This window comes from Aythya fuligula, chromosome 1, assembly GCF_009819795.1.
Source record: "Aythya fuligula isolate bAytFul2 chromosome 1, bAytFul2.pri, whole genome shotgun sequence".
NCBI classification, from domain to species: Eukaryota; Metazoa; Chordata; class Aves; order Anseriformes; family Anatidae; genus Aythya; species Aythya fuligula.
In genome coordinates this window covers 206,730,819-206,751,469 of record NC_045559.1, presented here as the reverse complement: position 1 = coordinate 206,751,469, position 20,651 = coordinate 206,730,819, and positions in this window count along the sequence as shown.

Genomic DNA, 20,651 nt, shown 5'->3' with positions numbered 1-20,651 from the left:
GTCCCACCAGTCCCACTGGTCCCAAGGGTCCCACGGCCACAGCCCTCGGGCTCTGCTGTGGGGCAGAGCTTCCCTGTGCTGTGCCTGGTTGTGTTGGTCGGGGTTCTCAGCCCAGCAGTGCTGCAGATGGTGAGGGTGCTGTGCTGGGGGTTGGTGCATGCTGGGGTCCAATTGGAATGAATTCAATTTGGTTCCTTTTTACACTTGATTAAATCATACAACCACAGAATGGTTTGGGTTGGAAGGGACCTTCAAGATCATCTAGTTCCAACCCCGTATGGGCAGGGCCCCCTGCCCCCAGCCCCCCCCAGCCTGGCCTTGGGCACTGCCAGTGATGGGGCACCCCCAGCTCCTGGGGGCAGCCTGGGCCAGGGCCTCACTGCCCTCAGAGGGAAGGATTTCCTCCTAACATCTAAACAAAACCTACCCTCTTTTACTTTAAAGCGGTTACCCCTTGTCCTATCACTGCCATCCCTGATAATGTCTCTCCTTCATTGCTTCACGTTTTCTGCTGGTGACGTTCCTTGGGTGATCACTTCATCCACACGCTGAACACTCCCAAGCACCAAACATCAATAGCACTGTGTGCTCATCACGTTTTATTTGAATTCAGTTCTGCCAATCCTCTTTGTTACGGTGTCACACGTGTCCCGTTTAGACCTTTGTCAGGCCGTTGGTGCTTATTTGGTGCTCACCTGGCATGACCTGCCCAGTCCCCTTGTCCAGCTCCTTGTTCCAGGCAGGGAGTCCTCCTACCATCTAATCTAAATCTCCCCTTATTTTAGTTTAAGACCATTCATTGGTCTTAGTGACAGGACATTTATTCCTTGTCCTGCCATTGTCTCACTGAGCAAAAAGTCGCTCTCCACCTTTTTTATAAGCCCCCTTTAAGTACTGAAAGGATGCCACGAGGTCACCCCGGAGCCTTCTCTTCTCCGGGCTGGACAGCCCCAGCTCTATCAGCCTTTCTCCACAGGGGAGGTGCTGCAGCCTCTGATCAGCATCGTAGCTCCAAACCCTGCGGGGCAGGGCTGTGTGCTGGGGGCAGCACCCTCTGCCAGGGAGCCTCTCTGAGCTCGCAGCTCCGATGGTGTGAGTGCTGCCGGGCAGGGGCAGGGCCCAGCGCCCCCCACCAGGATTCCCAGGCTGAGGACTCGGTGGGCTTAGGGGCAGGCTATCACGGACCTCCGGGTATGGGCACCCATTGAACTCTGTCCTGGGCAGCTCGGGTGCTTTGGTCCTGCTGCCCCTCGGGCACACCCCACGTGGACCCAGCCCACCCGTGCTGCACGTGCTGGGTCCCAGCAGGGCAGGGATGATGCCAAGACCTGCGTTCTCAGCAGTGAGGGCTTGGTCATGGTGGCTGGGACCCCATGACACCCCCTTTCCCCACCCTGCCCTGCAGCTCAGCTCTTGAACAGTTATTTTTTTCCTGGGTCTACAGTTCAGTGTGATTCCAAGGCTCCTGTCCCTCTCTGAAACACGGGTGTGACCCAAGGGTTTCTCTGATAACTGGGAAATGGCTAGGACGGTTCCAGTCCTTCAGAAGGAAAAGCAGGAGAAGGCAGAGGACTGTGGAGCGCTCAGCCATAGCCCAGTCACTGGAAGGAGCACGGAGCGTGTCCTCTCGTGATCCCTGTATCCAAACAGGCAAAGCGAGGGGAGGCAGTCGGGAACAGCCAGCGTAGATTTTACCAGCGGCAAATTGTGCTTGACCAAGCACAAAGTTAAGGCTTAAAGTGCTCTAAAGCAGTAGCCCATTAAACATTTTGCCTGTTATCTTCCTGCCATCCCTCCTGTTAACGTCTCATTAGGTCTTGCAGCGATTGTTAGCAGCCCTGATGATGAGGGTTTGCAAAGCAGCAGCTTCACATGCTCCTGGCACAGCTCTGTGCTTGAGCAGACCCCCAGTGCCGAGCGGGCACTGGGTGGGTGGGGGGGATGCGAGTGCTGCCCGAAGCCTCCCTCTCTCTCCTGTCTTCCTGTGAGTCCGGGAGCTCCTGCACCACTTGAAGGGGACGGCTGGCATTGATGGCATGCTGTGTTGAGGAGCACATCACATCCTGGGTGAGGCAGTGCAGAGCCAAAGACGAAAGAAAAGCTCCCTGGGTGGTGCAGGCGCCGTGCTCCTGTGCTTGCCCCTTTCCAACCACCCTGGCTCAGAGCAGGGAAATCGCCTGAGGGTGGCCACGGGCTCAGAGATGCCTCAGGTCTGGTGCTGACTTGGCTAGCCAGCAGTCTGAGGGAGCCTTCCTGCCAGTTACAGCAGCTGACACGTGGTTGCTGGTACAATCACAGAAGCACAGACCCATTATTGGAAAAGACATTAAAGTTTCCTTTGTGACTGTCACCCTGACCTGTTAAGTCCCACCACTAGCCCATGTCCCTCAGTGCCACATCCACACATCCCCTCAGTACCTCCAGGGATGGGGACTCCACCACCTCTCCGGGCGGCCCATTCCAATGCATGCCCACTCTCTCCATGAAGAAATTCTTCCTGACATCCAACCTAAATTTCCCCTGGCACCACTTGAGGCAGCTTCCTCATGTCCCATCACTTGTCACATGAGAAAAGAGACCCCCAGTAGGGACCTCCTGAGAAACTGGAGAGCCTTCTGCACTGTTGCTTGTGGTCTCTATGTCGGAACCCACACCCTCCTTGTCTGTTGAAGCACTTTGCTCTTTCTCAGTGTGAGTGCGTGGCTGTGCTCCTGCAGGTCTGTGTGACAAGGTTTGTTGGAAAGTTACAGGTTGTCACATTGAAGACCTAGTGAAATTAATGGTACTTGTATGACCTTAGCTTAAACCCTGACGCTTGTTCAAATATTCCAAACCTAAAATATTGCCAAAGGCTCAAAAGCAGTCAGCTCTAGCACATCTGCAGGGGCCAGTAGCTCACATAATGCACCTGAGCAGGGTGAGAAGGCCAGAGCTCGTGCCATACTGCACATCATTTATTGTCCCATCCTAGTTTTATTTGCCTGAAGTGTGTACCTGGACCTTGGGTAGACTCAAACTCCTTCCTCTAGACATTATCATCTGAGATTTTGAAATCTAGCAGATTTAAAAATTAATTTGTAGTGGCACTTTCTCCACAACGTGCTTAGTCCTGCAGGAAGAAGGCACAAATGCATTCTTCAAATGATTTGCAGCCTCGGCACAAAGATGCAGTTAAGTAGGGCAACAGCAACTGAACAATCAGCAAAACAGGTTTATAGGTTACTTACACAAAACTACAGCCCAGCTGTGGCTGTGGGCTTTGCACTGTAAAGCTCTGTCAAAGACACGGGTGGGGGGGTCCCCCACTCTTGCAGCCCCTGCACTCGGATGTGGTGCGGAGCTGTCCCCTGGGGAGGAGAGCACCGTGACTGCTTCCTGGCTCACATGGACGTAGACCCTGTCTTTGAGGGAAAGCAGCCAGACAAAGCCTCCTGCGCACAGCCTTCCCCTCCAGCCAAGATGCTTCAGGCTTCGTGGCGGATTTCTTGTGTCTTCACTCCACAGGAGTACCTGTCTCAGCCCTGGCTGCTGTGGCAAGATCACAGAACCCCCGGGTGTGACCACGGAGCCGCTCGCCCAGCCCCACGTCCCGGCGGCTGCTGGAGCCCCCGCGGAGGAGCCCCCAGCCCCTCTCTGGGCACCCGCCCGGCACAGCAGTGCTGCCTGGGGCCCAGAGGGCACCTCCCGGGCTCCAGGCTGGGCCCGGGGCCTCTGCTCCTGGCCTTGGGCACCCCTGGCGAGAGCCTCCCCCGGAGCCTCCTCCCCTGCAGGCCGAGCAGCCCCAGCTCTCGCAGCCTCTCCTCACGGCAGAGGTGCTCCAGGCCCCCCAGCTGGCTGGTGCTCAAAGGGGCCGTGGGCCAGGCTCCCTGCCAAGCTGCTCTCCCCTCACACCCTGCAGGTACCCTCGGGATGGGGTCACCACATGGGCTCTATCATCCCAGCACTTGGCTCTCACCATCAGCTTTCATACTCCCTCTCAGCTGGTCTGCTGCGTGAGCTCTTGTGTCAGCATGCCCCCGAAACAAAATCCATCCGACTTCCCACTGATGTTGTCCTGGAAGTCTCGTAGTGGCTTTTAACCAAGAGAACAGAGCCCGCGGATTGTTGCCCGTGGTGCTGCAGCTCCACAATCATGATCTGTTTGTCTGCTGGACTGTTAACATCAGCACGAACGCATGCAGGCAGATATGTTTATCGGGAAGGTTTAGGAAATTAGGGACTGTCTGGAGATCTTCAGAGGAAGGGATTGCATCTGTCTGGAAATTTCTTGAATGTCTTGAAAAAGAAGCGCTGCTGCACTATATGCCAACAACTTGATAATCCAATTTCAAGTTCATAAATAAAGCTTTGTTCAAAAGTTATTTCAATTTACCCTGTACCCAGGTACAGAAACACCATATTGCACATTTATTGTTCTCTCTTAATGTGTGTCTGCAAGGAGGGCACAGACAGGCTCGATGTCTGAAGTCGGTTATTGCAGAGGAGAGAATGCCATGGATGAGCACCGAATACAAATGTAAGGGGAATTAACTTTTTCTGTTCTAAAGTTCAGACTTTCAGATTCTTTCCAGTACACAACTTGGCTTCTATCTACACACTTATATGCAGGATTATGTTCTGCTTTGAGGGTCCCCAAATACAGTGCTTCTCCTTTTCTCAGCAGATGAATGCAAGCAGCAGAATAGATGGAGCTGTGCATCCTTGGAGGGGACACGGGGATTTGTAGTGACTGAGCAGGGGTGGCACTGGGACAGTCTGGCTTCTTGGTGACTATGCTGCTGTTCATGAGATTTGGCTGTGGTAGCTTATGATATAATTATTTTGTCCCCCATTGCTGCTTCTGCTATGCAAATCAATGGTTCAATCACCGTGAGTCTGGACATGCTGTACTGAGTGCTTGTCCACGTCTTCATGGATTTTGGAAGGTGAAATAATACTATATTGACACCTTAACATTTTTCATGAAAACTTTGGTCAACCTAGTTTGCCCAGAGAGGTCCTGCAGTCTCTGTGCTTGGAGGTCTCCGAAAGCTGCCTGGATGTGGTGCAGAGTGGCCTGCTGTGGGTGGCCCTGCTGGAGCAGGGTGGGAGTGGATGGACTTGCCATCCAGCGGGGCACAGTGGATGGGAAACTTGCAGAGAAACCTCTGCGGGTCTTCCTCTGCTGGCCCTGCTCCTCCTCGCTTTCTCCACTGCCTGGTCAGCTGTCCTTCACCCAATTTTCCCCTTGCTCTACCAAACTGCTCAATGCAAGCTTCTTGGAAAGGCTGTTCCTTGATGAAGACCCCTCTCCATCCTCCCTATCCCCCCTTCATATTTTGTAGCCCATTTCCCCCCTGTTCCTGGACCTGCCTCAGGCTTCTCCACTGCAGTGCTGTTGTGGTGGCCCCGAGGCCACCTCTCGTGGCAAGTGCCGAGTGTGGCAGGGGTCTGTCACTGGGGGGAGACCCCAGGGCGGCCGCTGTGATGGGCAGGGGTGGCAGGAGAGGCAGCAACGCCCATGGTGAGGTGAGGTTTTCTGAATCCCCTTTGGTGCAATACTGATGGTGGTGCTGCCTGGCTCCCATGGCACCAAGCCCTGGGACCAGTTTGTCCCCACGCTGCCCAGCCACCCAGGTGTGATGCCAGCATCTGGCAGTGCCCAGAGCCCCACTGGCTGCCGGGGAGGCTGCCATCACCTCCCATGTGGAAATGCCTTGATCATTTTGTCCTTGGAAGATTAACCAGAGCCTTTATTCGCCAGAGCAATTAGTCCTTTGCCTTTACTCCCGTGCTTTCCTTAAGCAGATTTATCTGGCTGATGTGCTGCTCTTGCGAGTAATCCCAACAAGCCCGTTTGTAACAACCCAATTATAATTCTTATCAGAGACAGGTGCCGTACAGGAGGTGGGAGGCTGACTTATGTCTGCACCCTGCTTGCTCCTTGCCTCTCCTGCCGAGCAAGGAGCATCAGCAATGGCAGGGCGAGCAGCCCCCATGTGACAGCGCTCACTCCTAACACCCAAAGCTGTGCTGGCTCTGCCCTGCTGCCCCGGCCAAGCCCCTGCTGCTTCCCCTGTGTGGCTGGGACATGGGGCTGCTGCACTTTGGAGCTTTGCCAAGGCTCTGTGCTTTCCTGCTCGTGCCGAAATTTACAGAATCTGCAGTGTCGAGGACAAGTGACAAAAAGCACTTCTGGAGGCGGGGGCCCGGCTCTTTGCTCTCTAAAATCCTTAGCTGGGGCTCTGGGGATGGGGGAATGTGTCCTGGAAGCCTGCACTGCCCAGTGTGGTGGCAGCAGCCGATCATCACCCGGGAGGTCCCTGGCCAAAGACGCTTCGCTGTGGTGGGCACGCGGCAGGAGGCTCTGTGTGGTTCCTGGGGACCCTGCCTGGCACGAGCAGAGCCCAAGAGAAGCTGGTGGCTGAGGGCATAGTGTGGAGCAAATGGTGTCTGTGCCACCCCAGGCATGGGAGAGTGGCAATCTCATTAATGGCTTCAGTTTTAGGGTGCACTTGATCACTTTTCTGTCTACGTCCAACTTTCCCAAGGTCAGGGATCTTCAGATAAATTTTGGAATAAATTCTCTCGTCTGGAAACTAAATTACCCCACACTGCACTTATTTCAGCTCCTCTTTCCCTCTCTGCCACTTGCTGCTCTCTTCATTTCAGCCACCGTGCTATGGAAAATGAATTTACTTGCCTTCAGACTGACCATGCTCTGTAGTCTCCAAGCCTCCTCACTGACATCCCTTTGCTACAGCATAAGCCCGCATAAGCCCTTCAGGCTGCCCAGCATGGAGCTGCCACCCCAACAACGGTGGGGCCTGCACGTGCCTCCATCACCCTTCCTGTTGCATGGACAGGCTGTGCGTGTAACCTTTGGAGGGGCAGAGCCCAGAACTGCCGATACAACACTTGGAGAGGATAAATTGGCATTTTTTAAAGGCCCCTTCCTTGTTCCTGCCTCCTTTCTGTGCACATGCCTGTGCCTATCCGTGGCTGCCCACGCTCCTCCTGATGCCACCACGTGCAGCACCCATCGCAGGACAGGACCCGGCTGAAACACAGCATCCCCGTGTGCTGTGAGGGGCATGGGGACACGGGTGCTTTCTGAGCTGCTGCTGCCGCTGCCAGCGTCCCTGGCCCCAGGCAGTGCTGGCTGGGTGCTGCTTGGCATGGGACAAGGGAGGATGGCAGTGGTTGTGCTGCTGAGTGTCAGGGTATATCCACAGATGTATGCGTAAGGAGGTGTGATGTCTGAGGGGTTTCTATCAGCTCTAGGGGCAGCAAACACACCGCGCATCTATTGACGTTTACTTGGCTTTAAAAGCAGAGCTTGTACCAGAAGAGAAATATAAACCACGGCTGAGGAGTCAAACAGAAAGCACAGATCAGAGCAATAAACGGCAGAGTAATGAAAGACATTTCCTCTGGCAGCAGGCATGATTCAATAAACGTGGATGGCAGCGCTGGTCCCTGCGGCCCCATCCCAGGCACAGCCCCATGAGACTGCGGCCCCTGAGCGCTCAGCCTCCTGCAGCCACAACACCCCCCGGCGAGCTCCCTCCACCTGCTGCAGGCACCAGGACGCTTCCTCTGGTGGCTCCCAGCACCCACACGGCTCCGTGGGGGCTGCAGTTCTGTCCGTGCCTCTGCGTCAGGGTGCGTTTGGCCAAGGTCTCGCTTTTGGCACCCATCTTCGTGCAGGTTGGCGTTCTCCAGAGGCAGCGCTGGGACGAACCCCCCCGTGCTGAGCTGTTAACCGCAGTGTGAGCACTCGTGCTGCCCATGTGCTAGATGCAAAAGTGCTCAAAGAGGGGTTCGGGGACAAACAGCCCTGGGCCACCAGTGAAGCACTGTAGCTTGTATCTCAGGGACTAAAAGTTTCATCAGCACAAGGCAGTGACTTATTTCTTTATTTCCAGCTCCTCCAACATCAAACCCAAACGGGTTTAATGAGGCTGTGTTTCAAAGACTCAGCGATGTGCATGATGGCCACAGAGCAGAGGTCACTTTCCTGCTGGGTTGTGCCTTGGAACTTCCCCTCTGCTCGCACCCACGTGTCCCTCTGTGCACACTGAGGTGGCCGGGGCGTTCGTGTGGTCCCACAGGTGTTGCAGCCCCACAGTCACCCTGCGGCACCTGAGCACCAGAGGTGAGGGAAAGCAGCGCTGGTTGCAGGGCAGTGCTGCCACCTGGGCACAGCGCTGGCCACGGGGCTGCTCCTGTGTTGCTGCTCCCCTGCCCAGTGCCATCGTGTCCCTGTCCCCACCACGGCGGGCTGTGCTGTGCCTGGTGTCGAGAGCCAGCCTCAGCCTCCACGTGGAGATGGGGGAGAAGGCTGCAGTCTGGATTTTGTGCAGCCATCAATTGCTTTAGGTCTCGGGGCTGAGTTTTTCTTAGAGAGGTGCCCCAAGCCTGTCAGTGCTCGAGACATTTGGACAATGTCCTCTGTAATATGCTTTAATTTTTGGTTAGCCCGGAAGTGGTCAGGTAGTTGGGCTAGATGGTCTCTGGACCTTCCAGCTGAACTGTTCCGTGCCATGCCATGCCATGCCATGCCATCCCCATCCCATCCCATCCCATCCCATCCCATCCCATCCCATGCCATCATTTCCTTTGGTCTATGTGGGAAGGTTTGGTGGGAGGTTGAACGATACAGATGACAACACACACCAGAGCCAGCACCCTCACGGTACAGCTCCAAAGAAGCAGTCAGGCTCCAGGTGACACTGCTGCTGAGGCAACATTTCCTCCATCTCCAGCAGCAATGTGAAGTAGAGAGAATTCAGGGGAGGTGTTTCATGCAAGCAGCACCAGAAGGTGCAAAGTCGTACCAGAACAGACATCAAGGTAACAGGTCTGACATGAAGGTGTGAGAGCGGCTGTGATAATGCAATAGCCCCGGCACGGCTGGCAGCGGCTGGCTGCTGCCAGAAGCCCAAGCAGACCTTGCGTTTGTGGCTCTTGGGGGTAATAAAAGGGCATTTCATCAGCCAGCCTGGCTCAGCACCTTGTTTGTGTCATTTATCCACGATGTTTTTCCTCTTTTCTACTCTCTAGGAGGAACTGTGCACATGTACCAAGTGCATTTTAAAAGATTAATAATTATTTAATAAATTATTAAAAATGTGCTTTCTTGTGGTGCTGCACTGATGGATGCACTTTTGTCGTGACAAATACCCTCCTGCTGAGGTTTTCAACACAGAGCCTCCGCCCAGAACATGTTTTAAGTGTTTGTGATTGAATTGTTGTTCTGTGACCTTCCCTACCACAGAGAGGCAGGATGGCTGCGCTTGCCCCGGTGTCTGTTGCAACATCTTTCTTCAAAGAGAGCAGGCTAAATATGAATTTTGAAAAGCAGCAGCTGAAAAGGTCAAAATGATGTTATCCGTCAGTTTAAATTCATTGAGTACAGTTCCTGCTTTTTACCAAGAAAATACTGCTGGTGGAGGAACAGCGCTAATTAAAAAGCCCATGAGATGTGACGAAACCACTTTGCAGACAGCACAATGAAACATTTATCAAGGCAAAAAAATGGCAGGAGCATAAGTGACTGAGGGTAATGAACGGGTCGTCCAGCGTCGGATGAGGCTCGGTGCTGAAACATAACACAGCATGTGCCGTGCAGGGGAGCCTTTCCCTTTCCCTTTCCCTTTCCCTTTCCCTCTGGTGTTGGCACGAGGATGTGACTGTGGGGTTGGCACAAGCAAGGGGTGAGCTGGTGAGCCCAGCAGAGCTCCACGAGGGTCTCGCCGTGTTTTGGCCTGGTCCTAGGGCCAGGAGCACCTCTTCCATCACAGTGCCACATCCTGGGGCTTTCTTCTGGGAAAACTGGAGAAGCAGTAATGCCGTCCTCCGTAAAATGCCTGCTGGTCACTTTGGGGTTGGTGGTCAGCAAGAAACACAAATAACCTGTCTGCCTTCCCTCTGGGGGCCCCATCGGCCCTGGGGCTGGGACCACCCCTCGCTTGTGGCTCTGTCTCGTGCCCTGCCCCGGCCGTGCTCAGGGAGGAATTTAATGAGTTAACTCAGTTTGGTCGGGTGCTCTCTGGGACATGGGGGAGTGCTGTGCTGCCAGCAAGAGCTCCTTTCCCTCGCTGCACACTGCTTGGTGTCAGCATCCTTGTGGCTGTCTTTTTTTCCACCAGGCTTCCAGGATGCTCATTACACCGGTGCGTTCAGCCAGGGCCAGGCATTCCAGCGTGCGTTTCCCAGCCCCATAGCAGCGCTGTTGATGTGAGCGTGTTGCTGTTTTGGTTCTCTTCTCTGCACTTCTATCAAGTGTCACTCTACTTCGTTTTCATCCGTTCCCATCCTTCACTCGAGGACTCTCTGTTTCTGTGCTCCCCAAGCCACAGCCATTTCCCCTGACGGTGCTGATGCTCCACCACGCTCCTGACCCATTGTGGCTCCCCTCCCGCTGCCCCCTGCTCTTCTGTGTTTGGCCTGGGGTCTGCGAGCCCCTGGCATGCTGCCTGCCGCGGTGGGCGGTGGATGGGTGCTGAGAGCACTGCGGGTCTGCGCCCTGGTGGTGTCCCAGGGAGAGGAAGCACCTGGGGGGGTCTCACTGCCACTGCTGGTAGGGAGCAGGGCAGGGAAGGGTGGGAGCGATACATGAACACACACCGTGGAAATGACCAGCCTGCACCAGCAGGTACATTATTTAATACTTGATTTGTCCCCGAACTATGTGCTCATATGCCAAGATTTCCCTACCAAGATGCCTCAGAGAGGACAACCCACAAGCAGCGTGGTGCTGACACGGGGTGGGCTCAGCGTGGCACTCAGCATGGCTTGCAGTGGCTCAGGGCACTGGAGAGTTTCTGGGCTCGCCTCTCCCCATCCCTGCCCAGCGGTGGCTGCAGGAGCTGGGGTCGGGTGTGGGTGCTGGTTGTGGTAGCAGCCACCGCTCTGGTCACTGGCACGTGGAAACCTTCTCACGGGGTTGTTTACGAGCAGAGCAAGGGTGCTGTGCCTGGGCAGCTGCACAGCAACTGGGAGATTCTGTTTTCATAAGGATGGGAGCAAAACAAACCGTGGGTGAGGTCACTTATTTAGCTCTTATTGCAAGTCCTACAGAGAGTGAACCCCGCCAGGAGCCTTGGAACCACCACGCAATTTGTGGCCAGTCCTGAGCTGTGCTTCCCTGCACACAGAGAGCAGTGCAGACAGACAGACAGACAGACGGGGCTGTCACAGAGCTGCCACTGCTGGGACAGAGCTGCAGGAGGGTCCTGGTTCAGCACCAGGGCTGAGCAATCCCGGTGCCCCGACACCACCCCAGGCCTCTCACTCTCTGGGACACAGCTTTCTCTGTGAATGGATTTTTAGATAATACCTTCTGGACTAATTAAAATTTGCTGCAGTAATTGGGAGATAACAACCTCAGCACTTATTAGAATATGAAGCTTAACAGCCTGATTATTACATGATTAAATTTCCACTGGCTATTAGAAATTTCAGGCATAATGCAAATTACGACACTTTCAACTTTGCAGAATATTGAATTGCTGAAAGACCTGGAGCCACCAAGTGTCCCCTCCACTTGGGACGGGAAGCACGAGCGCAAGGGTAACAGGGCCATGGTGGCCTCCCCTCCCCATCCCCATCCCCATCCCCATCCCCATCCCCATCCCCATCCCCATCCCCATCCCCATCCCCGTCCCCGTCCCCGTCCCCGTCCCCGTCCCCGTCCCCGTCCCCGTCCCAGTCCCCATCCCCATCCCCGTCCCAGTCCCCATCCCCATCCCTGTCCCAGTCCCCATCCCTGCCCTTCATATGGAACTGAAGCACCTCAGGCTGCCAGGTGGGGTGAAAGCCAAACAGGCTGGGAGCCTGCAGTTTTAGAGCCCTTCAGGTCCCATCATGGAAGCTGCTAAATATTTCCTAAGACAGGTGAAGGACAATATTCATCATTTCCTAGGGCAATGTCCATCATCTCTTGGGGCCATATCCATCATCTCCTGGGACAATATCCATCACCTCTGGGGACAATGTCCATCATCTCCTGGGACAATGTCCATCATCTCCTGGGGCCATAGCCATCATTTCCTGGGGCAATATCCGTCATCTCCTGGGACAATTTCCATCACCCTTGGGGACGATATGCATCTTCTCTTGGGGACAGCTCAAGACAGCATAGGGTCAGGTCCTGGGCGGGTTTGTCCATCAGCCTCCCACATGCAGCCCATCCTGCAAATGACACGGGGAGAGGCGCCCACGTGCCCGGAGATGTGCAGGGGCAGCCCCCACACTGCTGCGGGCTCTCTGAGCCGCAGTGCTGCAGGCTCAGCTCCTGCCCTGTGAGGGTGCTGCCCGGCAGTGCCCGCTCAGCTCTGCCACCCTGTGTGCCCGTGGCAGAGGCCTTGCTGCTGCTGGCGTCCCTGTACTGCCAATGCTGGAGCACAGAGACTCGGCGTGGTTCCTGTGTGGGGACAACGCTCACAGAGGTTCCTGAGAACTCTCCCACTTCTCATGCTGTCAGAGGGTAAGACTGAATGTGGAGTTTCACGCCAAGGGTCTCTCTAGCCCTGCAATCCACCACGCATGGCCCCTGAGGAAGGATCATGAACAGGGCAGGCACGTGCAGCTTTAGGCTTTTTAGGATTAGAACAGTTGAGCTGGAAGAGACCTGCAGAGACACTTAGTCTGCCTGCCTGACCACTTCAGGGCTAACCAAAAGTTAAAGCACTAATGCTGGCGTTGTCCAAATGCCTCTTGAGCAGTGACAGGCTTGGGACACCAACGACCTTGCTAGAAGCCTGTTCCTGTGCTTGACTGTCCTCACAGTAGAGAAAAGTGTCCTAGTGCCCTGTCCGACCCTCCCGTGGTGCAGGTCAGTGCTGTTCCTGTGTCCTGCCATCGGCTGCCGAGGAGCAGAAGCCAGCAGCTCCCCTGCACTGCCCTCCCAGGAGCTTTCCCAGGCCCCTGTCCGTTCCAGGCACCTCCTGAGCCCATCGCAGCCGATATGCTCCCTGCGGGCAGGGTGCCAGAGCAGACCACGGCCCTCGCTGTGTCACGGGCTCTCCATTCCCTGCAGGTTTGCTCCCTGCAGGCTGCCTGGCTGTGCCAGGGCACCGGGGCACAGCCACACGAGTTGCAGGGCTTTCTGCTCAGCCCCTGCATGAGGAAGATGCTCTCCCCGGTATCTGATGGGGGTTCCCCTGCTGCCTCTTGCACTGCCCCAGCCCCCAGTTTTGGGGCTCCCAGGCAGCAGTGATGACTGCATGCCTGTCTGACTATGCACACCCCATGTCCCTGCTCTGTGGGGCTGCATCCAGCTCCGGATGGGACCCATGCCCCGGTGACCCTGCCCCATGGCTGGATGCGCACACAGTGGCTCCAGCAGGGACTGGTGCCCGAGATTGGTTTCGCATGTGAATTTGGGGCTGTTCTTCCTCACGTGCATCACGTTGTGCTTATGCAGACTGGCTTTTATCTGCAGTCGTGAAGCCTGCTGTCCTGCAGGATCCCTCTGCAGTTCCCAGGATTGTTCCTCCTCTGCGCCACCCTGTGCTACTCCGGCTGACTGTAAATTAGCAGATAATGAAGTAGGAGAAGAACAGTATGTGTTAAGAGGAAAAATCAGATATCAGCGGAAAATGCAAAAATAAAAACAAACCCCAGAACAATAATGTGCTGTGATTAAGCTGCTTAAAGAAGTGCAAACAAATTGCAATAAAAATGAAAACAAGTGGTGTTTACAGCAAGCACCAGAAGTAATTACACCAAAAGCACCAAAAACTGGTGACATTTTTAACTCTTAGAGCAAACCAAGAGTGCCATTTGAAACAGAACACAAGTTAACATTGTGCTTGAACAAGCCAGTTTAAACATGCTGAATTAACTAATGAGAAGGTTTGGCTCTTAAAATTCCTCTTTAAAGCGCTGCCCTCACAGTGCCTGTGTTCACACTGGTGCAAAGAGGCAGCCAGGGAGAACCAGAGGCTGCTGAGGGCTTTGGGGAGGATTTGCCACGGGCAGAGGCTGAGCAAGGAGCCCACAGGCACAGTCCCAGCAGCAGGCTGGGTGCTGCAGCCCCCTTAAAACATGAAATTATGGCTCTAATTTCACCAACCCCACTGTGACCTGCTCTGTGCCGGGGAGGATGCTGCCAGGACTGCCAGCAGGCACTCTACAGCTCACGGGAGTGTCTCTTCACCACGCAGGTGTGCCTGGAAAATTACCTCTGTCGAACCGTCATCGCGACGGTGCCGTGTCTCATGGTGGGGCTCACCAAATACATTCAGCTTGTAAGTAATAATTACAAAGGCACGCTTCTCCTTCTGGCTGCTCTGCATCTGCCCAGAGTCAAGCTGAGATTTCTGTCTTGCTCAGGCAGAAGTAAGGACAGATTTTTGAAAAACAAACCTCAGAAGGAAGGGGGCTGCAGTCCCCCTTGGCTCAAGGGATGCTGTGAGGGGAGCCTGCAGCCCTGTCCTGAGAGGGGCACAGAGGGAACCGGCACAGGCCGTGCGGGGCTGCTGGGGGGACAGGGCTGAGGGAACCTGCACAATGCTGGTACTGCTCTGGGACGCTGCTGCCCTCAGTCTGCACCCAGCAGAGAGCAGGGCTTCGTGTTCAGCATGAGTCACGTGCATGCAGCTATACGAAACTCTTCTCATGTACGCTGTGGAAATATCTGCTGCAGGTAATTCATCACCTGCCAGGGCAGCAGTTCACATACGGATGCATACCACGAGACTTCCCCTGTGGGGCTGTCGTGCTGCCACCCCATCCACTTTCTGTGGATTCAGGTGTAGACATTTACGGCCCTACGCACTGGGCTAATCACAGATTATCCTGAGCTGGAAGGGATCCAGCAGGATCACGGAGTCCAGCTCCTGGAAGGTGCAGTGAAAGCAGAAAGCAAAGCTTGCCCGCGCAGGGGTCAGCCCTCTGACAGCCACTAGAGCAATGGGGAGCCCCCTGTGGGAGGTGTGGGGCTCGCCCCCTGCCCTTGGCCTCCCTCCTGCAGGCAAACACCTCGTCACCCACATCGGGGCCTGCTGCCCTCTTGCATGTCAGCCTGGGCTCCGGGATGATTTGGAAGGTGCTGGTTTGCCTCATTTATCCAAAATGTGTGAGTGTCTCAGCTCCCAGCTCTCTGCTGGGAGGGAAGGGCTTGGGTCCCTTGGGACACAGCTGGGGCAGACTCAAGCAGATTTTTGGCATATTGGCAGATACACCGGGTCTACCAAGTCAGCCACAGGACTGTGTTTTAAGAGAGCTGCTGAAGACCGAGGGCAAGGTGTTACCTTTGGGACTACGTTGGGACCACTGCATACACCTGAGCTTGATTCACACCCGAGCCCCATCTGCAGACTGGTCCTTGCTGGCTCCCGGTGTGCTGGGGAAGGGGAGGCGATGGAGGAGCAATCCTGTGAGCTCTGCATGCCCCAGAGGTGGCTGCGGCTGGCCACAGCAATGGACTCTTGGTGTTGGTGCCTGAGCTGGCCAGATGAAGGCTCTGCTTTTGGAGCTTTGCTGCTTCTCCCCTTGCAGTACGCTGCCCCAGGCACCGTGCCCAGGGATGGAGGGCTTGGTCTGTGGGCACCCTTCAGGGCGAGGGCTCAGCTTCACGAACCTGCACCACTGCAGCACCTGGACGCTGGCTCTACCTCACACTTTTCCCCCGTTGAGTGTCATGGTCGGTAGCCTGCCGTGCATGAGACAGAGAGCCTGGGTGGGGACCTGCCTGAGCAAGAAGGACTGCTTGGTCGGGCTGAGGCAGGTGGAGGCTTAGCATAAGCCAGGAGCCAAAAAATCCACATCCCAGAAAATGCCAGGGTAGAGAGCACAGCTTAAACCGCAAGCCAAATACGTGGTTGAGATTAAAAGCAGAAGGACAAAGAAAAAGGATTTTTATCAGCAGCCACAAGGTCTAAACACTCTGATGTCTTGCATATTAACGTAACCATGACTGTCACATAATAAAAAATACCAGATGTCACTAGATTTGTGAGAAGTTCCCACAGTTTGATGGCCCCCCACCTCGCCCAGGAGGGCTGTGCTGGCTGTTCCGTGGGATGGCTGGAGGACAGCCACGGCCTCAAGACAGGCAGATACTCCTGTTGTGATGAGAGCAAAGGCAGACGTCTCTTTCTTCCATGCACCCACAAATTCTGCCAGCTCCCACCCACAGCACGTTGCCCTTCCTCCACGTGGGAAGCATTTACTATTTCAGGATTATTATTTGTATCTTGGAGGTTTTCTCCTCTCTGCACTCCCCTCTGCTTCCTTGGCCAGGTGGATTTCCTTCCAGCACCCATACTGTTAACTGTCAAATCTGCATTTAATCACCTGTATCTGGAAGCACCAGAAGAGAAGAGCCCTGTGTCTATCCCTTGGCTCTAAGCATCCTCCAGGGATGGGCAGGAAGGGATGGCAGCCATGCTCAGGTCTAAGACATTGCTGCTGCAGAGCCCCCAGCATCACCTGCAGCAGCTCCTCCTTCCCCTCCTGGGTTTATGTCACCTTGCTGAGGCCTCAGCTGTGGAGCTGCCCCGTTTGCCCCAGCACAAGGGCTCTGAGCCCTGAGCATCCCAGCATGACGCAGACGCTGTGGTGCAGGACGGGCGCTGGGCTGTGGTGGAGGAGGCTGGGCTGGGAGCTCACGCTGTGTTCTGGCAGCAGGAAGGTGCAGGCGTGTTTTAGGTGGGTCCCAGCCCCTGCGGTGGATGTGGCATGGTCTGCATCCACCTGGCTAACTGCGGGTCTCAGGGGGTGGGCTTGCGGCCAAGAGGGACCTGCAGCCTGATGAAATGTCCCCATCCGTATAGTGGCCCCCTGGCTTGCTCACAGCCTGTCCTGTGGCGAGCTGCAGTTTGAGCATCGCTGTGTCTCTTCTGTATTTCTCCTCTTTTTTCTCTCCTCTTTCCTCTGCCCAGGCTTGACCAGACCTGGCTCAAGTTCTCTCTGCTCCCTGCCCCATCTGGCCTTAGTCCTTTGGTGCCCTGGGACCTGGGGGTGGGTGCTGGCCCCTGCAGCCTGGTCTTTTCCCACTGCACTTATCCTGGCACTTATCACTTGGTCAAACAGGAAGCCCGACCCTCAGATTTTTTGTTTTCTCCCACCAGTGACCTGGAATGGATCTGGCAGCTTTCAGCCTCCTTTATCCTCCTCCATACGGGGACCGTGGGGCAGCAAATCTGTTGTATGGAGTCAGCCCAGGGTCCAGCCAGCTCTGCACAGGCTCTCTTGACATTTACATCATGCTGGGTTTTTGCTGTGAATGCTAAAAATCAAGTTCAGCGGAGACAGGGACTCACCCCAGCAAGTGCTAAGTCCTGCTGGGATCTGTTGTTTCTCTTATGCTGTGCTTTATTTTCTTAGGTGTTTTAAAACAGAAGATCAAAGATCCCCGTGGCAGCTGCCAGTCACACAGGCTCCAGACCAGGGATGCTCATCCTTGTTGGAGTCCCAGGCATGGAGCAGTCTCATCTCTATTTCTGTCCCTTTTGGCTGCAGGTGTATCATTGCACTTCCTGGTAACCTGTTATTTGTCATGCCTTCATACCCTTAGCCTCCCCACTCCAGTGGGCACCTATTGCCTCCTGTGCCTGCTCTCAGGGTCCCCCAGTCCCCTGGGTGCCCATCTCCAGGTAATTTTCTCCTCTTTCACCCAGTGCTTTGCTGGGCACAGCATTCACACATGTTCTTCTGGCCATTGCCCATGTAGTTTTTTCCCCTGTGCTCTTACAGAGTTAAAAACACACAGATTGGTCAAACAGTGATGTGTACACCCTGCACAACACGCAACCTATGACCCTTGTATGTGGGCTGACTCTGTTTGGGTAACATTTGGGTGATGCAGGAGCTGGAAGTGACTGCACCAACAGCCCTGGCTGGAGGTGCAGTGTTCCAGAGTCTTGGTCACACTGAGGGACCCGACCGAAGCTGTGACCACATCCAAGCTGCAAGGCTGAGCCTGCGTGGTTGCTGCATGGCACGGGCAAGGCTCTAGCCTAGAGAGTGAGTGGGGCATGCACCCATCATCAGGGGGGCTCCAGAACATCATTGCTGAGGGATGGTTGTGCTGTTGTGCTGGAATCAGCTCAGGCAATGACAATGGAAAATGGGTTGCTAAAATTAACTGTGTGGCAGGGACATTTTTTTCCCTAACAAAGGACTCAAACCACTGTACTACCAGATAAGATGACAAAGAGTGAGAGACAGAGACAAAGCCATGAACCACAACCAGAGATTTCAGCTGCTGATGTCATGGAGGCAAGTAAATTCCTGCTGCTTCTGAAGATGTCAGTGCCTGTGTGCTTTTACTGAGCTTCAGCGCTGCTGTGGGATAGATCAACAGTGATAACGATGCTGCTAAAAATAGTGGCTTCCTAACCTGGGATACATATTTGGGCATTATAAAGTTTGTGTCTTTTGGTGATAAAATAAACCCTTAATATTATAATGTGGGAGCTACTCATGATGGAATGCACCACAAACCAGGACATGGGATGCCTCTCCCAGACCCTTGCTTCTGCAGAGACCTGCTGTGCTGCTGTGCTGGTGTCACACCGACTGCCTTCCTGTGGTGCTGGGGCCAGGGCTGTGCTGGTGGCTTTGGGAAGGGGAATTCATGCATCAGGACTCCCAGCCTGGGCACGGCCAGCCCCTGCCTCCTGCTGCTCTGCAGGGCCCTGTGTCTGCTGGAAGGTCCTGGTGCTTGTCTTGCCTCCACGGCTTTGCTGTGACTCAGGGCAAGGGGGATCCTACTGCTCCTGTGCAAAGCTCCCGGCTTGATGCAACACAAACCCTTCCACCAAGGCTATCAGGGCCCTTGCAGCACCTTTCCCCTTTGTGCCCTGTCTCTGCTGGTGCCCTCCTGAGGACCTTGGGCTTGATGGTTTTACTCTGGGGGATATTGCTGGCTGTGGTTTGGGTAGTGGAAGCCAGGGTTGGTGAGTAGTGCCCGCTCTGCTCCTGCAGCATGCCAGGTGTCTGTGCCGCAGCTGATACCCAGTGGCTTTGGTGCTGCCACCACTGAATGGCAAGGTCCGTTCAGGTCCTGGGAGCCGCCCATCCGCCTTTGGGCTTGTGCTGCTTTGTGCTGAGCTGCTTGCAGCCCGAGATGTCCTCTGTCAGGTTTGTGCTTCAGCAAGTGGCCTGGCTGCTTGTCACCACGGCAGGCACCGTGTAGCACCACTCCCAGTGCAGCGCTGCTTTTCAGCTGGGTCCTCCTCAGCTTCTTGTGTCCCTGACAGTGGAAATGCCTTGAAGTGGAACAGGATCAGCAAGCAGACGATTTCCGATGCCCATCTTCTTTCCAGTATTTCCTACCCAAGCAGCCATCTGGGCTGTGTTATCTGAGCATCATTAGTTATTGCTCATGTCTGAGATACAATCAGGTTTGTCCTGCATGAGGGTGATCCATTAGGAGCCTTTCTTGGTAGTGTTCAGAAATGATTCCCAGGCCGTGTTTACCCTGCTTGTTTCATGCAACACTGGACAAACATTGGCACTGTGAACACAGCATGCTGCTTGCAGTGCTCCGGAAGGCAGTTTCTCCCTCCTCTGTGCTTTTGTCCCCATCCAGTCACTGGAGGGGAAAGGAATCATCCAGGTGGCTCGGGACGTGTACCCAGTGCCCTCCAGTCTCAGCGTGACGCAAGCTGTCACCATTCACCTGGAGCTACCTGGGTTACCTGTGTCCTCGTGGCACATTACGAGTGGCCACCACCACACCCTGGCTCTGCAGGCACAGCTACGCTGCTGCAGCCTGTGGTGGAACACCGGTGTGTGGGATGGCACGGGGACACAGCAACACTGATGTACATGGCAACAGCATGCCCCAGCACGACTCTTACTGTGACACTCCATTTTCAGTGCTGTGGCTTTCCTTGTGGGGAATGGGAGTGCTGGGGTCTGATTCCCAGGCTCAAGAGCCCCGTGGGATGATGTCCGTGGTAGCAGCCCTGTCCTCTACGTGTCCACTGACAGAAAGAAACCACCAAGGAGGCTAGCAAGGGAATACAGCAGGTTGGGATGGGCTTGGATGGGAAAGGAACAGGCTGAGCACTGCTTGCCTTTCATGTATGTGAAGAAAAAGCTGTGACTGTGCCTGCCGGGGACTTGGAGGCTGGACAGGAGCCCAGCAGGGCCCCGAGGTGCGGGAGGCCCTGGAGCACCTCTGCCGTGAGGAGAGGCTGCGAGAGCTGGGGTTGGCTCCGGGGGAGGCTCTCGCCAGGGGTGCCCAGGGCCAGGAGCAGAGGCCCCGGGCCCAGCCTGGAGCCCGGGAGGTGCCCTCTGGGCCCCAGGCAGCACTGCTGTGCCGGGCGGGTGCCCAGAGAGGGGCTGGGGGCTCCTCCGCGGGGGCTCCAGCAGCCGCCGGGACGTGGGGCTGGGCGAGCGGCTCCGCGGGGCCCTGCTGGGGCAGGGGGCGAGCAGTGGCACCCAGGGGTGCCTCCAAGCACTCTGGGATCCTCTGGGGCTGCTCCTGGGACAATGTTCCCTGTCCCAGAATCCAGCACTGGGGGGACAGGGGATGGGGCAAGGGCGAGGGCCCAGGAACAGGGTGAGTGAGGGGTTTCTGCAGGCTGGCCTCCAGCTCCATGCCCAGCCTTGTCATTGCTAACAAACCGCGCTTCTGCAACGCGCTGAGCATGGGGAGCTCACGGTGCCAAGCCCCTGCGGGCATGAGCGTGGGTGTGCTGCCCTTC